At 46.1% G+C, this 19,308-nt stretch overlaps 1 pseudogene; it reads left to right on the forward strand.

Moving 5' to 3' along the window:
• The window catches only part of LOC118369063 (tetratricopeptide repeat protein 7B-like), a 149,271-nt pseudogene extending 130,309 nt beyond the window's left edge, over window positions 1-18,962 (forward strand).
• The last annotated feature ends 346 nt before the right edge of the window (window positions 18,963-19,308 follow it).

Raw genomic sequence — 19,308 nt, forward strand, 5'->3', positions numbered from 1 at the left:
ATGAAAAGGATACGGAGCCATCCCTGACCAAGGAGATGAAAAGGATACGGAGCCATCCCTGACCAAGGAGATGAAAAGGATACGGAGCCATCCCTGACCAAGGAGATGAAAAGGATACGGAGCCATCCCTGACCAAGGATATGAAAAGGATACGGAGCCATCCCTGACCAGGGAGATGAAAAGGATACGGAGCCATCCCTGACCAGGGAGATGAAAAGGATATGGAGCCATCCCTGACCAGGGAGATGAAAAGGATACGGAGCCATCCCTGACCAAGGAGATGAAAAGGATACGGAGCCATCCCTGACCAAGGAGATGAAAAGGATACGGAGCCATCCCTGACCAGGGAGAGGAAAAGGATACGGAGCCATCCCTGACCAAGGAGATGAAAAGGATACGGAGCCATCCCTGACCAAGGAGATGAAAAGGATACGGAGCCATCCCTGACCAGGGAGAGGAAAAGGATACGGAGCCATCCCTGACCAGGGAGAGGAAAAGGATACGGAGCCATCCCTGACCAAGGAGAGGAAAAGGATACGGAGCCATCCCTGACCAAGGAGATGAAAAGGATACGGAGCCATCCCTGACCAAGGAGAGGAAAAGGATACGGAGCCATCCCTGACCAAGGAGATGAAAAGGATACGGAGCCATCCCTGACCAGGGAGAGGAAAAGGATACGGAGCCATCCCTGACCAAGGAGATGAAAAGGATACAGAGCCATCCCTGACCAAGGAGATGAAAAGGATACGGAGCCATCCCTGACCAAGGAGATGAAAAGGATACGGAGCTATCCCTGACCAAGGAGATGAAAAGGATACGGAGCCATCCCTGACCAAGGATATGAAAAGGATACTGAGCCATCCCTGACTAGGGAGAGGAAAAGGATACGGAGCCATCCCTGACCAGGGAGAGGAAAAGGATACGGAGCCATCCCTGACCAAGGAGATGAAAAGGATACGGAGCCATCCCTGACCAGGGAGAGGAAAAGGATACGGAGCCATCCCTGACCAGGGATATGAAAAGTATACTGAGCCATCCCTGACCAAGGAGATGAAAAGGATACGGAGCCATCCCTGACCAGGGAGAGGAAAAGGATACGGAGCCATCCCTGACCAAGGAGAGGCAAAGGATACGGAGCCATCCCTGACCAGGGAGAGGAAAAGGATACGGAGCCATCCCTGACCAAGGATATGAAAAGGATACGGAGCCATCCCTGACCAAGGAGATGAAAAGGATACGGAGCCATCCCTGACCAAGGAGATGAAAAGGATGCGGAGCCATCCCTGACCAAGGAGATGAAAAGGATACGGAGCCATCCCTGACCAGGGAGATGAAAAGGATACGGAGCCATCCCTGACCAGGGAGAGGAAAAGGATACGGAGCCATCCCTGACCAGGGAGATGAAAAGGATACGGAGCCATCCCTGACCAGGGAGATGAAAAGGATACGGAGCCATCCCTGACCAAGGAGATGAAAAGGATACGGAGCCATCCCTGACCAGGGAGATGAAAAGGATACGGAGCCATCCCTGACCAGGGAGATGAAAAGGATACAGAGCCATCCCTGACAAGGGATAGGAAAAGGATACGGAGCCATCCCTGACCAAGGAGATGAAAAGGATACGGAGCCATCCCTGACCAAGGAGAGGAAAAGGATACGGAGCCATCCCTGACCAAGGAGATGAAAAGGGTAATGAGAGAAGACCTTAACAACAGATACACAGAGAAGGCAAAGAGAGTCATCCACATGGCCAGGGGAAAGGCCTGGCTCGGTTGCTGAGAAGGATTACCTCAACAATCAGCAGAGAGGTGAAGAGGATCAGATTCCGACCACCCCAGAAGACAGAGTGAAAGAAGAGATCAAGGTCTACCTGTCTCTGCCACCCATTCCAGCAGAAGAGGATCCACTGGTGTGGTGGAGGGGCCATGTATCAGAGCTGCCTCACCTTGCCACGGTTGCCAGGAAGCTTTTGTGCATCCCAGCAACCAGCGTGCCATCAGTGTTCAGTGCCAGCGGGCACATTGTCTCCTCTCACAGATCACTACTTAAACCAGACAAAGTAAATATGCTGACATTTTTACATTTCAATCTCAAATGAACAAAGATGAAGGTTGTTAGGCCAGCAGCACCTTATTTCTTCATGAAGGAGAGAACAGACATACAATCAGTGCTGTTCATTTGATTTGTTTACATATTTTGTGTTATCTTAATGTCAACAGCTGCACATTTGATTTGCTTACTTAAGGTTGTGTTCATTTAAACCTGCACTAAGGAAATGTCTACCTCTCATGGCCATCTTTAATGTTCATGTTATTATTTTAGTGTTTATGCGCACAAAACGTGTGTAGTGCTGCTAATTTTATTTGTTGTTTGTTGGTTTTCAATATAAAACCTGGTGATATGATTTCAGTGTGTCAGTACTTTCTGAACATTTCCTGAACATTTGAACAATACCGCGATAAGACTGATAACCGTGATCATTTTGGTCACTATAATCATCTCGAGAATCTACACACACTACTTTATGGGGTGAATATCCCTATCGCCCGCCTTGCATAGAAACTCGCAGGTAGAGGGAAGAAGAGAGAGGGAGAAGCAGGGGGATACAGGGAGAGAGGGAGACAAATCCACTCCTGCTATCAGAGGCTAGAGCAGAGCATGGTCCCCTCCCTCAACCAGCTGCTGCTGCCTGCCTGGCTGCCTAGTGCTACTGAGGCTACTGAGTGAACCAACCCCAAACAATCTCTTACCCACACACACACACACACACACACTACTACTGGAGACCGTGCAGAACTTTGGCGGCACGGCCTTTGGCGCTCCATTAAAAGGGCAAAATGCCAGAGAATAGGGAGATGTCCTAGATATAACATCTTTTCTTTCTCTGGGACCAACAAATGAGGACAGCACAGCTGGCTGCTCAAAGCCCAGCCTGCCTGGAGACACGCACACACAGGGAGACACACACAGAGAGACACACACACACCCAGGGAGAGACACACACACAGGGAGACACACACAGGGAGACACACACACACATGGAGACACAGAGAGTTTCACACAATTAAACTTGTGCACACACACATTGTATGACTTTGTAAGTTAATGTTTTCTCATATCTTTAGCTATTTCCCCCGAATGGAAGATGATGATGAAACAAATGATATGATCTTTGGATAGTTTTTATTGCTTTGGAAAAATAAGACAGTCACTCAAATCTCTGTATATTATCTATGGAATTTATTTAAGAAAGGTAGGGACAAAGCAATAAGGTGTGTGTGTGTTTATCAGTCTGGCTGCCACCTGCGAGATGCTCTCATTTCCTCTCTGCCTGCAGATCGAATGAAACCATTAAGTAAGAAGACAGCAATGAACCCTCTGGTCTGCTGCATCTCCCATTACCACAGGAAGTGTGTGTGCGTGTGTCTATCTGATTGTGTGAAGCGGTCTCTGCCCGTATGTCTACTGTCAGTCAGTCAGTGGATCTCCAAGTTTATGTCTGTGTCACTTTTACTGTCCTTTCTCTACTCTCTATCTACTCTCTACTCTCTCTCTACCTCTACTCTCTCTCTACCTCTACTCTCTCTCTACCTCTACTCTCTATCTACTCTCTACTCTCTCTCTACCTCTACTCTCTCTCTACCTCTACTCTCTCTCTACCTCTACTCTCTATCTACCTCTACTCTCTATCTACTCTCTACTCTCTATCTACCTCTACTCTCTATCTACCTCTACTCTCTCTACCTCTCTACTCTCTCTACTCTCTCTCTACCTCTACTCTCTCTACTCTCTACTCTCTCTCTACCTCTACTCTCTCTACCTCTCTACTCTCTCTCTACCTCTCTACTCTCTCTACTCTCTACTCTCTCTCTACTCTCTACTCTCTCTCTACTCTCTCTCTACCTTTCTACTCTCTCTACTCTCTCTACTCTCTCTCTCTCTCTCTCTCTCTCTCTCTCTCTCTCTCTCTCTCTCTCTCTCTCTCTCTCTCTCTCTCTACCTCTACCTCTACCTCTACTCTCTATCTACCTCTACTCTCTATCTACTCTCTACTCTCTCTCTACCTCTACTCTCTCTCTACTCTCTACTCTCTCTCTACCTCTACTCTCTCTACCTCTCTACTCTCTCTACTCTCTACTCTCTCTCTACCTCTACTCTCTCTCTACTCTCTACTCTCTCTCTACCTCTACTCTCTCTCTACCTCTCTACTCTCTACTCTCTCTACTCTCTACTCTCTCTCTACTCTCTACTCTCTACTCTCTCTCTACCTCTCTACTCTCTCTCTACCTCTCGACTCTCTCTCTACTCTCTCTACCTCTCTACTCTCTCTCTACTCTCTACTCTCTCTCTACTCTCTCTACCTCTCTACTCTCTCTCTACCTCTACTCTCTCTACCTCTCTACTCTCTCTCTACCTCTCTACTCTCTCTACTCTCTCTACTCTCTACTCTCTATTCTCTCTCTACCTCTCTACTCTCTCTCTACCTCTCGACTCTCTCTCTACTCTTTCTCTACCTCTCTACTCTCTCTCTACCTCTCTACTCTCTCTACTCTCTACTCTCTCTACTCTCTACTCTCTCTCTACTCTCTCTCTACCTCTCTACTCTCTCTCTACCTCTGGACTCTCTCTCTACTCTTTCTCTACCTCTCTACTCTCTCTCTACCTCTCGACTCTCTCTACTCTCTCTCTACCTCTCTACTCTCTCTACCTCTATACTCTCTCTCTACCTCTCTACTCTTTCTCTACCTCTCTCTACTCTCTCTACCTATCTACTCTACCTCTACTCTCGCTACCTCTACTCGTTCTACCTCTCTACTCTCTCTACTCTCTCTCTACTCTCTCTCTACCTCTACTCTCTCTCTACCTCTCTCTACCTCTCTACTCTCTATACTCTCTCTACCTCTACCTCTACTCATTCTACCTCTACTCTCTCTCTCTACCTCTCTACTCTCTCTCTACTCTCTCCCTCTACTCTCTCTCTACCTCTACTCTTTACCTCTCCATCTACTCTCTCTAACTCTCTCTCTACCTCTACTCTCTCTCTCTACCTCTCTACTCTCTCTCTACTCTCTCCCTCTACTCTCTCTCTACCTCTACTCTTTCTACCTCTCTCCTCTCTCCCCTCTCTCTCTCTACTCTCTCTCTACTCTCTCTCTCTATCCTCTCTACTCTCTCTCTCTATCTCTCTACTCTTTACCTCTATCTACTCTCTCTATCTCTCTCTTTACTCTCTCTCTACCTCTACTCTCTCTTTACTCTCTCTACTCTGCTCTCTCTTTCTAGCGGAGGTGCACATTGGCATGGGAAAGCCTGCGGAGGCTACGGCCTGTACACAGGAGGCTGCCAACCTGTTCCCCATGTCCCACAACGTGCTGTTCACGCGGGGCCAGGTGGCTGAGCTGCGGGGTAATGTGGACGAGGCCAGACGCTGGTATGAGGAGGCCCTCTCCATCAGCCCCACCCACGTCAAGACCATGCAGAGACTGGTGAGTCTCTCTTCTATCTATCTCTCTCCATCAGCCCCACCCACGTCAAGACCATTCATAGACTTGGTGAGTCCTGACTCATGACTCGACACCAACTCGACCATCAGTCACTTGAACTTGGACTCAGGAAGTCTTCTTCCTTTGCATAATTCAACATGTTAGCTACAACAGCAAATGAGCTACAACAGCAAACAGTATAAAGGACTCAATAGATCACTGCCTCACAGTCCCATAGCTCCCATTGAGGGAGTCTCAGGTCATATAGTGAAGTGGTGCAGACAAAGAGGGGAAGCTGATTGTAACAGTGTAAACCTCCATGGACCTGGAAAGAGAAATGAGAGAGGGAGACCATGAAGAAAGCAGTAGAAGTTCTTGCCCCATTACTTGCTGCATTAACACCATTAAGAGTTTGCTGACTGCTACTGCTGCTGCCAGTGTGTTGTGTCGTCGGTACCGTCTCAGTAGAAATAGTGCTAGCTACATCTAATAACTTACACAGCGTAAAGCTCGGTGATATGGACAAATATATGGACAAACAATCATATTGTGATAAATTGCCTGAATTGATGGATAGCGATAAATAGAACTTTAAGTTTATATCAATCAATCACATGTATTTATAAAGCCCTTCTTACATCAGCCGATGTCACAAAGTGCTGTACAGAAACCCAGCCTTAAACCCCAAACAGCAAGCAATGCAGATGTAGAAGCACGGTCACCCGTATTAGCAAACTTATTTAATTTCAAACTTCACAACTCTCTAGTATAAGCTACTTATCGCAATGAACGATACCAGCAAAATGCCTGCGATAAGTGATCGGTGTGGATCATTTTCGGTTTATCGTCCCATCTAGTACAACGGCATCAAAGAACTGACACCACTACAACGGCATCAAACCACTGGTCTGGTCCCAGAAACCTAAAACATTTGAGTCCGCTGCTGGAGCCAACAGCTCAACTGATACCACTGCAACCATATCTGTCAAGTGGTGGTTGGTTCCATGCCTAGCCTGCAATCCTACCTGTAAGTCGCTTTGGATAAAAGCGTCTGCTAAATGGCATATATTATTATTATTATTACCACATAAACCCAGCTAGCTAGCGACCGTCAATGGGGCCGCAGGTACTACAGCAGCAGTACCCAAACTTTTCCATTCCGGGAATCAACAAATCACTGTTTAAAGAAATGTTTCCAAAAGACAAAAGCTGTCCAGTTGTGTGGATTATTCTACAATGTTAATTTTAGAGTGCAAAAAACATTCACCTGATGTTACAAGAACATTCCCCAAACTCATTTAGTCTGTTCTTTAAAAGGTTTCCACAATGTTTCATTAGGTTGTGGGAACAGTCTGCTGGGAACATTGTTGGGACATCACAAAATATAAGTTCCCAAACCACAAAAACTGTCCAGTTGTGTGAATGATTCTACAATGTTTTTAGGGTGCAAAACATTTTTTAAATCTGTTTTTATGAGAGATGTGGCCACTTTCGTTTGTTTCCCACTGCTTCAATTCAAGGGAGTTGCGATACTCTGTTGTGGTAAAACCCCTCGTGGTTGTTATGAGAATGATGGTCACTTTCTCATTATAAAAAGTGCAATGGTGAGATTGCTTTATTATGTGTGCCTGCTTTGGCCACATAGGCTACAGAAAAATCGCCATGTATGCATCTAATTTATTTAGTCAGGCAAGTCCACGTTTTTTGACCCTGGTCCTCGAGTACCAATCATCAAGCCCTCAATGAGTTAAATGAGGTGTGTTTGTACAGGGCTACAACGACAATGTGTTCTGTTGGGGGTAAAAAATAATAATAATAATACATGGTACTGGAGGACCATGGTTTGTGTACTGTTGGGGGTACTGGAAGACCAGGGTTTATGTACTGTTGGGGTACTGGAGGACCAGGGTTGGGCTGTTGGGGGTACTGGAGGACCAGGGTTTGTGTACTGTTGGGGGTACTGGAAGACCAGGGTTTGTGTACTGTTGGGGGTACTGGAAGACCAGGGTTTGTGTACTGTTGGGGGTACTGGAAGACCAGGGTTTATGTACTGTTGGGGTACTGGAGGACCAGGGTTTGTGTACTGTTGGGGGTACTGGAAGACCAGGGTTTGTGAACGGTTGGGGGTACTGGAGGACCAGGGTTTGTGTACTGTTGGGGGTACTGGAAGACCAGGGTTTGTGAACGGTTGGGGGTACTGGAGGACCAGGGTTTGTGTACTGTTGGGGGTACTGGAGGACCAGGGTTTGTGTACTGTTGGGGGTACTGGAAGACCAGGGTTTGTGAACTGTTGGGGGTACTGGAAGACCAGGGTTTGTGTACTGTTGGGGGTACTGGAGGACCAGGGTTTGTGTACTGTTGGGGGTACTGGAAGACCAGGGTTTGTGTACTGTTGGGGGTACTGGAAGACCAGGGTTTGTGTACTGTTGGGGGTACTGGAGGACCAGGGTTTGTGTACTGTTGGGGTACTGGAGGACCAGGGTTTGTGTACTGTTGGGGTACTGGAGGACCAGGGTTTGTGTACTGTTGGGGTACTGGAGGACCAGGGTTTGTGTACTGTTGGGGTACTGGAGGACCAGGGTTTATGTACTGTTGGGGGTACTGGAGGACCAGGGTTTGTGTACTGTTGGGGGTACTGGAGGACCAGGGTTTGTGTACTGTTGGGGTACTGGAGGACCAGGGTTTGTGAACGGTTGGGGGTACTGGAGGACCAGGGTTTGTGTACTGTTGGGGGTACTGGAAGACCAGGGTTTGTGAACGGTTGGGGGTACTGGAGGACCAGGGTTTGTGTACTGTTGGGGGTACTGGAAGACCAGGGTTTGTGAACGGTTGGGGGTACTGGAAGACCAGGGTTTGTGAACGGTTGGGGGTACTGGAGGACCAGGGTTTGTGTACTGTTGGGGGTACTGGAAGACCAGGGTTTGTGTACTGTTGGGGGTACTGGAAGACCAGGGTTTGTGTACGGTTGGGGGTACTGGAGGACCAGGGTTTGTGTACTGTTGGGGGTACTGGAAGACCAGGGTTTGTGTACTGTTGGGGGTACTGGAAGACCAGGGTTTGTGTACTGTTGGGGGTACTGGAGGACCAGGGTTTGTGTACTGTTGGGGGTACTGGAAGACCAGGGTTTGTGTACTGTTGGGGGTACTGGAAGACCAGGGTTTGTGAACGGTTGGGGGTACTGGAAGACCAGGGTTTGTGTACTGTTGGGGGTACTGGAAGACCAGGGTTTGTGAACGGTTGGGGGTACTGGAGGACCAGGGTTTGTGTACTGTTGGGGGTACTGGAGGACCAGGGTTTGTGTACTGTTGGGGGTACTGGAAGACCAGGGTTTGTGAACGGTTGGGGGTACTGGAAGACCAGGGTTTGTGTACTGTTGGGGTACTGGAGGACCAGGGTTTATGTACTGTTGGGGGTACTGGAGGACCAGGGTTTGTGTACTGTTGGGGTACTGGAGGACCAGGGTTTATGTACTGTTGGGGGTACTGGAGGACCAGGGTTTGTGTACTGTTGGGGGTACTGGAAGACCAGGGTTTGTGAACGGTTGGGGGTGCTGGAGGACCAGGGTTTGTGTACTGTTGGGGTACTGGAGGACCAGGGTTTGTGTACTGTTGGGGTACTGGAGGACCAGGGTTTGTGTACTGTTGCGGTACTGGAGGACCAGGGTTTATGTACTGTTGGGGGTACTGGAGGACCAGGGTTTGTGTACTGTTGGGGGTACTGGAGGACCAGGGTTTGTGTACTGTTGGGGTACTGGAGGACCAGGGTTTGTGAACGGTTGGGGGTACTGGAGGACCAGGGTTTGTGTACTGTTGGGGGTACTGGAAGACCAGGGTTTGTGAACGGTTGGGGGTACTGGAGGACCAGGGTTTGTGTACTGTTGGGGGTACTGGAAGACCAGGGTTTGTGAACGGTTGGGGGTACTGGAAGACCAGGGTTTGTGAAGTGTTGGGGGTACTGGAGGACCAGGGTTTGTGTACTGTTGGGGTACTGGAGGACCAGGGTTTGTGTACTGTTGGGGGTACTGGAAGACCAGGGTTTGTGTACTGTTGGGGGTACTGGAGGACCAGGGTTTGTGTACTGTTGGGGGTACTGGAAGACCAGGGTTTGTGTACTGTTGGGGGTACTGGAAGACCAGGGTTTGTGTACTGTTGGGGGTACTGGAGGACCAGGGTTTGTGTACTGTTGGGGGTACTGGAGGACCAGGGTTTGTGTACTGTTGGGGGTACTGGAAGACCAGGGTTTGTGTACTGTTGGGGGTACTGGAGGACCAGGGTTTGTGTACTGTTGGGGGTACTGGAAGACCAGGGTTTGTGAACGGTTGGGGGTACTGGAGGACCAGGGTTTGTGTACTGTTGGGGGTACTGGAAGACCAGGGTTTGTGTACTGTTGGGGGTACTGGAAGACCAGGGTTTGTGTACTGTTGGGGGTACTGGAGGACCAGGGTTTGTGTACTGTTGGGGGTACTGGAGGACCAGGGTTTGTGTACTGTTGGGGGTACTGGAAGACCAGGGTTTGTGAACGGTTGGGGGTACTGGAGGACCAGGGTTTGTGTACTGTTGGGGTACTGGAGGACCAGGGTTTATGTACTGTTGGGGGTACTGGAGGACCAGGGTTTGTGTACTGTTGGGGTACTGGAGGACCAGGGTTTATGTACTGTTGGGGGTACTGGAGGACCAGGGTTTGTGTACTGTTGGGGGTACTGGAAGACCAGGGTTTGTGAACGGTTGGGGGTGCTGGAGGACCAGGGTTTGTGTACTGTTGGGGTACTGGAGGACCAGGGTTTATGTACTGTTGGGGGTACTGGAGGACCAGGGTTTGTGTACTGTTGGGGGCACTGGAAGACCAGGGTTTGTGAACGGTTGGGGGTACTGGAGGACCAGGGTTTGTGTACTGTTGGGGGTACTGGAAGACCAGGGTTTGTGAACGGTTGGGGGTACTGGAGGACCAGGGTTTGTGTACTGTTGGGGTACTGGAGGACCAGGGTTTATGTACTGTTGGGGGTACTGGAGGACCAGGGTTTGTGTACTGTTGGGGTACTGGAGGACCAGGGTTTATGTACTGTTGGGGGTACTGGAGGACCAGGGTTTGTGTACTGTTGGGGTACTGGAGGACCAGGGTTTATGTACTGTTGGGGGTACTGGAGGACCAGGGTTTGTGTACTGTTGGGGTACTGGAGGACCAGGGTTTATGTACTGTTGGGGGTACTGGAGGACCAGGGTTTGTGTACTGTTGGGGGTACTGGAGGACCATGGTTGGCCTGTTGGGGGTACTGGAGGACCAGGGTTGGGCTGTTGGGGGTACTGGAGGACCAGGGTTGGGCTGTTGGGGGTACTGGAGGACCATGGTTTGTGTACTGTTGGGGGTACTGGAGGACCATGGTTTGTGTACTGTTGGGGGTACTGGAGGACCATGGTTGGGCTGTTGGGGGTACTGGAGGACCAGGGTTGGGCTGTTGGGGGTACTGGAGGATTAGGGTTTGTGTACTGTTGGGGGTACTGGAGGACCATGGTTTGTGTACTGTTGGGGGTACTGGAGGACCAGGGTTGGGCTGTTGGGGGTACTGGAGGACCAAGGTTGGGCTGTTGGGGGTACTGGAGGACCAGGGTTTGTGTACTGTTGGGGGTACTGGAGGTCCAGGTTTGGTGTACTGTTGGGGTACTGGAGGACCAGGGTTTGTGTACGGTTGGGGTACTGGAGGACCAGGGTTTGTGTACGGTTGGGGGTACTGGAGGACCAGGGTTTGTGTACTTGTCACGAGTATTTTCAATCCCAATAATGATAACTAAACAATTATTTAATCTTTGACCAATCCCCGAGGTTTGTAAGACCCTGGATTTAATAATAATTATGCAAAGACTCAGCTTCTGCAAAAGGTTTGTAAGCTTTATTCAGTGAACGTTCTAAAGTCAAAAAATGCAAACACAGACATTTTATAATACGCACCACCAACCAATCACAAGCTTCCACTTACAATTTCCATAATTTTGTTTCTAATTTGGCTCGAGTACCCCCAACAGTACACATTTTAAAAACTACAAAGCAGCAGTAGCAGCAAACTCTTAATGGCGTTAATGTAGCAGGTAATGGGGCAAGGACTTCTACTGCTTTCTTTATGGTCTCCCTCTCTCACTTCTCTTTCCTGGTCCCCTTGAATGGAGCTCTCTCTCTCTCTCTCTCTCTCTCTCTGTCTCTCTCTCTCTCTCTCTCTCTCTCTCTCTCTCTCTCTCTCTCTCTCTCCACCAGCTAGTCAAATAATGCATACAGGATCAAGTAATCATTGAGTGAAAGCTGATACTTGTATGAGTATGCACACTGGCTGCATGGCTAAGCAGTGTTAAACGTGGCTTGCTCCCGTGGAGCAGTTGGTCTATATTGCTCCTCTACTGTAAATACATTGTTGAAACCCTTTCTCAAACATTAGAGAAAACCAACAGTATGAATCAGAGTGTAGGTCTAACCTTTATGCACCTCTAAGTAACCCTGCCGGTCTGTCTGTCTGTCTCTGGTTGCAGTGAAAGGACAGTCCTGCTTTCCTTTACACACACACTTTTGGGTATTTAAGCATCGTAGCAGCTCACAGTAGCATACTGCGGCCGGGGCCACAGCCACACATCACTTTGTGTCAGTTCTGCTGTATCTGAGCTTTTGATTTTTGATTTTATTCTGATGTCTGTCTCTTTGGTCTCAGTAATAAGCAGGCTTGTCACATGTCATCAACAGCATGTCAGCTCTGGGGACGGGGGAGCAAGGGGGCCACACACACCCCCTCCGTCTGTCTTTCTGTCAATCGTTCAGTGTACTGTGGAGGGGTGCAGAAGCACAGGGTGGGACCCTTACCCGAGACAGAAGAGGGCTCTCCCTGGCCCCTAACTGTGCTGACTAGGCTCTCTCTCTCTCTTAGTTTGTCTTTCTCTCTGTTTGTCTTTGTCTCTCTTTCTCTCTTTCTCTCTCTCTCTCTCTCTCTCTCTTTCTCTCTGTTTGTCTTTGTCTCTCTTTCTCTCTCTTTCTCTCTGTTTGTCTTTGTCTCTCTTTCTCTCTTTCTCTCTCTCTCTCTCTCTTTCTCTCTGTTTGTCTTTGTCTCTCTTTCTCTCTCTTTCTCTCTGTTTGTCTTTGTCTCTCTTTCTCTCTTTCTCTCTTTCTTCTCTCTCTTTCTCTCTTTCTCTCTCTCTCTCTCTCTCTCTCTTTCTCTCTGTTTGTCTCCATCTCTGTTTGTCTCGGTCTCTCTCTCTCTTTCTCTCTGTTTGTCTCCATCTCTGTTTGTCTCGGTCTCTCTCTCAATTCAATTCAAAGGTTTATTGGCACGGGAAACGTGTTCACATTGCAAATGAAATAATAAACAAAAGTGAGAAGACACTAAACAACATCAACAAAAAACTATATGAATTGAACTGTAAATATTTTACTCAAAAAGGTTTCAAAAAGATAAAGACATTTCAAGTGTTATATTATCAGCTATGCAAAGTGTTTTAGCAATGTGCAAATACACTGAGCAAAAATATAAACACAACATGTAAAGTGTTGGTCCCATGTTTCATGAACTGAAATAAAAGATCCCAGAAATGTTTCATACGCACACATTTGTTTACGTCCCTGTTAGTGACCATTTCTCCTTTTCCAAGATAATCCATTCACCTGGCAGATGTGGCATATCAAGAATCTGATTAAACAGCATGATCATTACACAGGTGCACCTTGCGCTAGGGACTATACAAGTCCATTAGAATGTCTAGTTTGAGAAACAGACACCTCACAAGTCACAAGTCCTCATCTGTTCCTCAAACTAGACACTTTAATGTACTTGTCCTCTTGCTCAGTTGTGCACCGGGGCCTCCCACTCCTCTTTCTATTCTGGTTAAGGCCAGTTTGCGCTGTTATGTGAAGGGAGTAGTACACAGCATTGTACGAGATCTTAAGTTTCTTGGCAATTTCTCACATGGAATAGCCTTCATTTCTCAGAACAAGAATAGACTGACGAGTTTCAGAAGAAAGTCCTTTGTTTCTGGCCATTTTGAGCCTGTAATCGAACCCACAAATGCTGATGCTCCAGATACTGAACTAGTCTAAAGATGGCCAGAACTACTGCTTCTTTAATCAGAACAACAGTTTTCAGCTGTGCTAATATAATTGCAAAAGGGTTTTCTAATGATCACTTAGCCTTTTAAAATTATAAGCTTGGATTAGCTAACACAACGTGCCATTTGAACACAGGAGTGATGGTTGCTGATAATGGGCCTATGTAGATATTACATAACAAATCATCAGTTTCCAGCTACAATAGTCATTTACAACATGAACAATGTATACACTACACTGTATTTCTGATCAATTTGATGTTATTTTAATGGACAAAAAATGTGATTTTCTTTCAAAAACAAGGACATTTCTAAGTGACCCCAAACTTTTCAACGATAGTGTATCAAATCAAATCAAATTGTATTTGTCACATACACATGGTTAGCAGATGTTAATGGGAGTGTAGTGAAATGCTTGTGCTTCTAGTTCCGACAGTGCAGTAATAACCAACAAGTAATCTAACCTAACAATTTTCACAACAACTACCTTATACACACAAGTGTAAAGGGATGAAGAATATATACATAAAGATTTATGAATGAGTGATGGTACAGAACGGCATAGGCAAGATGCAGTAGATGGTATAGAGTACAGTATATACATATGAGATGAGTAATGTAGGGTATGTAAACATTATATTAAGTGGCATTGTTTAAAGTACTGTATGTACTGTATGTATGTATGTACTGTATGTACTGTATGTATGTATGTATGTATGTATGTATGTATGTAGTGCCTTGCCGAAAGTATTCGGCCCCCTTGAACTTTGCAACCTTTTGCCACATTTCAGGCTTCAAACATAAAGATATAAAACTGTATTTTTTGTGAAGAATCAACAACAAGTGGGACACAATCATGAAGTGGAACGACATTTATTGGATATTTCAAACTTTTTTAACAAATCCAAAACTGAAAAATTGTGCGTGCAAAATTATTCAGCCCCTTTACTTTCAGTGCAGCAAACTCTCTCCAGAAGTTCAGTGAGGATCTCTGAATGATCCAATGTTGACCTAAATGACGAATGATCCACTTCATGATTGCCTGAAATGTGGCAAAAGGTCGCAAAGTTCAAGGGGGCCGAATACTTTCGCAAGGCACTGTATGTATGTATGTATGTATGTATGTATGTATGTATGTATGTATGTATGTATGTATGTATGTATGTATGTATGTATGTATGTATGTATGTATGTATGTATGTATGTATTGTTTGTATGTCTGTCCCTCTTTCTACAGTCTGATTCATACTGTTTGCTTTGTTGAAGGATTGACATAAGCTCTCTCGGCCCCTCCCTCACCCTCTGTCTTCTCCTACTGTCTCTCTGTCTACGATTCAAAATATCTTCCTCTGACTTTGCTCTCACTCAATCTCTCTCTCTCTTTTCCCCGCTCTCTCTCTCTCTTTTCCCCGCTCTCTCTCTCACTCTCTATGCTAGGGTCTGATCCTGCACTAGCTGCAGAGTTACAGCCTGGCAGAGAAGATCCTTCGGGACGCGGTGCAGGTGAACTCCACGGCCCACGATGTGTGGAACAGCCTGGGGGAAGTGCTGCAGGCTCAGGGCCACGGTGGCGCGGCTACAGAGTGTTTCCTCACCGCCCTGGAGCTAGAGGCCTCCAGCTCCATTTTGCCCTTCACCATCATACCACGACAACTCTGACCTGGGAGGGAGACGGACACATACGCACACACACACATACACGTGCACACATGCACACACCTACACATATACGTATAAACACACACACACTGTAATTACACTAGCCAGACACTGACCTACCTGGGATATATGCCCCACAAAACAAACACACGATACATTCCAGTGTCCCTTCTAGCATTCCACTTAGAATGCATGCCCAATACATTGCGTCTTTCTGAGTAGTATGCTGGTGTGGATTGAAGAACACACACATACTGTACATATATCCATCAGCCACACACAAATATAAATATATATACACTCCTCACCCACACTGACTGACCAAGCCGCTGTACCCCCCCAGGGCGAGGGTGCCAACAACCTTCCTCTTACCTACCACCTCCTGCTTCAGGCCTCTCTGCTGTCAGAACCAGCACCACCACAACCCTATGATGCCTTGCACTCAGCTATTTCACCCCATATGATCAGACAACCACCCCTCTCCTCTTGAACCCAGTCATATGCCGAGCTAGATGAGCTGGAGAGAGGGAGGGACTGCCCAATGGACACACCCAACTGACAGAACAGAGCCCTCTATCTGGTCCAATAATGTACAATAACTGTTGTTGCCATTCCAACACCACCGTGCTGTCCCCGCCCCCTAGTCTCTGCTGTGACCACCGTATCGTATCCCACAATCCCTTGCTGTTCTTGACTGTGACTCCTGCACTCCTGCCTTTATCATATCTACATGGTGGAAATCAGATCTAAGCTCAAGGCTGCAGTACTATTTCTTCCCATGATCCTAACAATGAAGTCGGCTGTAGTAACCCGAGCAATTCTAGCCACTACCAGGCAGTTACTGGCGACTTTCTCCACCGTGTGTTGTGTTGCGAGAACAGAAGTGAAAGGACGTCAGGATAGAGAGAGAGAGAGAGTTGGCCGAACAGGTGGGTCACTCACTGGTCTCTCTCTTTTCTCTGGCTGTTGATTGATGGGAGAGGAGAGGGACAGAGCAGAGGTGTTTTTCAGACAGACAGAGTTGCAGAGGTTTGCATTGCAGATGACATAGACAATGTTGTGCTGACAATGTTGTGCTTGCCATCACCAGACCCCCCACCCTGTCCTAGCTTTCAACTCCAATGTGTCTGATACAGTTGAAGTCAGACGTTTACATACACCTTAGCAAATACAGTTTTTCACAATTCCTGACATTTAATCCTAGTTCAAATTCCCTGTATTATTTAGTCAGGATCACCACTTTATTTTAAGAATGTGAAATGTCAGAATAATAGTAGAGAGAATGGCTTATTTCAGCTTTTATTTCTTTCATCACATTCCCAGTGGGTCAGAAGTTTACATACACTCAATTAACATTTGGTAGCATTGTCTTTAAATGTTTAACTTGGGTCAAACATTTAGGGTAACCTTCCACAATAATTTGGGTAAATTTTGTCCCATTCCTCCTGACAGAGCTGGTTTGTAGGCCTCCTTGCTTGCACACGCTTTTTCAGTTCTTCCCACAAATTTTCTATGGGATTGAGGTCAGGACTTTGTGATGGCCACTCCAATACCTTGTCTTTAAGCCATTTTGCCACAACTTTGGAAGTATGCTTGGTGTCATTGTTAATTGGGAAGACCCATTTGCGACCAAGCTTTAACTTCCTGACTGATGTCTTGAGATGTTGCTTCAATATATCCACATAATTTTCCTGCCTCATGCAGCAAAGCACCCCCACAACATGATGCTGCCACCCCCGTGCTTCACAGTTGGGATGGTGTTCTCTGGCTTGCAAGCCTCCCCCTTTTTCCTCCAAACATAATGATGGTCATTATGGCCAAAGAGTTCTATTTTTGTTTCATCAGACCAGAGGACATTTCTCCAAAAAGTACGATCTTTGTCCCCATGTGCAGTTGAAACCGTAGTCTGGCTTTTTTATGGCGGTTTTGGAGCAGTGGCTTCTTCCTTGCTGAGTGGCCTTTCGGGATATGCCGATATAAAACTAGTTTTACTGTGGATATAGATACTTTTGTACCTGTTTCCTCCAGCATCTTCACAAGGTCCTTTGCCGTTGTTCTGGGATTGATTTGCATTTTTCGCACCAAAGTACACTCATCTCTAGGAGACAGAACGCATCTCCTTCCTGAGTGGTATGACGGCTGTGTCATCCCATGGTGTTTATACTTGTGTACTATTGTTTGTACAGATCAATGTGGTACATTCAGGCGTTTGTAAATTTCTCCCAAGGATGAACCAGACTTGTGGAGGTCTACAATTTTTTTTCTGAGGTCTTAGCTGATTTCTTTAGATTTTCCGACGATGTCAAGCAAAGAGGCACTGAGTTTGAAGGTAGGCCTTGAAATACATCCACACTCAAATGATGTCAATTAGCCTATCAGAAGCTTCTAAAGCCACAACATAATATTCTGGGATTTTCCAAGCTGTTTAAAGGCACAGTCAACTTCGTGTATGTAAACTTCTGACCCACTGGAATTGTGATACAGTGAATTATAAGTGAAATAATATGTCAACAATTGTTGTAAAAATGACTTGTCATGCACAAAGTAGATGTCCTAACTTGGTCCTTCTGTAGCTCAGTTGGTAGAGCATGGCGCTTGTAACGCCAGGGTAGTGGGTTCAATTCCCGGGACCACCCATACGTAGAATGTATGCACACATGACTGAAAGTCGCTTTGGATAAAAGCGTCTGCTAAATGGCATATATTACTATTTTATTATTATATATTACTTGACAACACTATTATTGGATAAAAAGAAATTTGTGGAGTGGTTGAAAAATTAGTTTTAATGACTCCAACCTAAGTGTATGTAAACTTCCGACTTCAACTGTATATATGCTTGTTTGAATGTGAGTTTGTACATTTGCGTGCTTTGAAGGCTCGTGGTTATTTGCTCATGATGAAAACCGGTTAAAGAATGGCACTATCACTTGAAAGATGTATATTTTATGGTGAAACTACAGTTGACATGATATCCCACACTCTGAGTGTGGGAGGAGTTACACACACGCTTGTCGTGAGGTTGTGTTCTCTTTCTTTTACTCTGCATCCCAAAGTGCAACAGTGCAAAAACAGGTGATCCTACTGTATGTTTGAAATGAGCTCCTCCTTGCTAAACGTCATCAGATGTGGTTATTATTTCAGTCACTGTAACCTTAGATCAGTTAGTTAGTCACAAGTTCAATAACGTGAAAGACAAAAACGGTGATTCTGAAACACTTCATGTTTTGTCTATTTCTGTTTTCTTTCTGTCCAAGTCAGAGAAGATTAATATCGTTTTTTTGTTTTTCACATTATCTTTGATTACAAGTGCAAATTATTATTATTGTTATTATTATTTCTGACTGGCTGAATTGTGAGATGTTTATTATTTTAGATGTTTAAATTATATTTTACAGTGAATGACATTGCTGAGATGCAACATACATTTTCTTTGAGTAGGTTGTACTTGAAATAAAAGTGGAGAGGATGTGACTGTTTCAGTTCAGATATAGGGTCATATATACATGGTTTTAGTCTGCTGTCGAGCCTCTCTGAATGCAGCATCTACCTAGCAACTGCAAGAGGAGTCTGCATGGCATGTCCCTTTGTGAATGGCCAGTATGCCACAGGCCTCTGGTTTAATATGGTCCAACCAAGGGAGCATTGAGACAGAGCCTGTCTGTCTGGGCCTATAGCACACAACCCTATATGAAACAACTGGACAAACTGTCTAATGATGTCAATAAAAAGTAATAATACAGTGTAATGTGATTAGGTATGTGTCAGAGACACAGGTATGTATCAGAATGCCTTGCCATTTGAAATGCATCAGAGAGCACTTCACCACTCGTTTCAATTGATACAGTAACATCTAGCGATGCAAGACATTTCCAGGGCTTCAGTGTTGTGCTGTGTTGCTGGAATAAGAAGACGAGGGAGATATAGTGGCAGCTTTTCTGTAATCTGTTCTCTACTAGAAAGATGAGAGCTGTCTGGAGAATTCAGTCAGTCCAGAATGGGGATAGTGTTAGATGATGACTGCAGGGTGAGTTTCTTCTCTTCCCTCTCCTTTAATTTCCCCTTATCTTTTCTCTTCTACTTTTTCATCTCAA

This window comes from Oncorhynchus keta, chromosome 35 (assembly GCF_023373465.1).
Source record: "Oncorhynchus keta strain PuntledgeMale-10-30-2019 chromosome 35, Oket_V2, whole genome shotgun sequence".
NCBI lineage: Eukaryota > Metazoa > Chordata > Actinopteri > Salmoniformes > Salmonidae > Oncorhynchus > Oncorhynchus keta.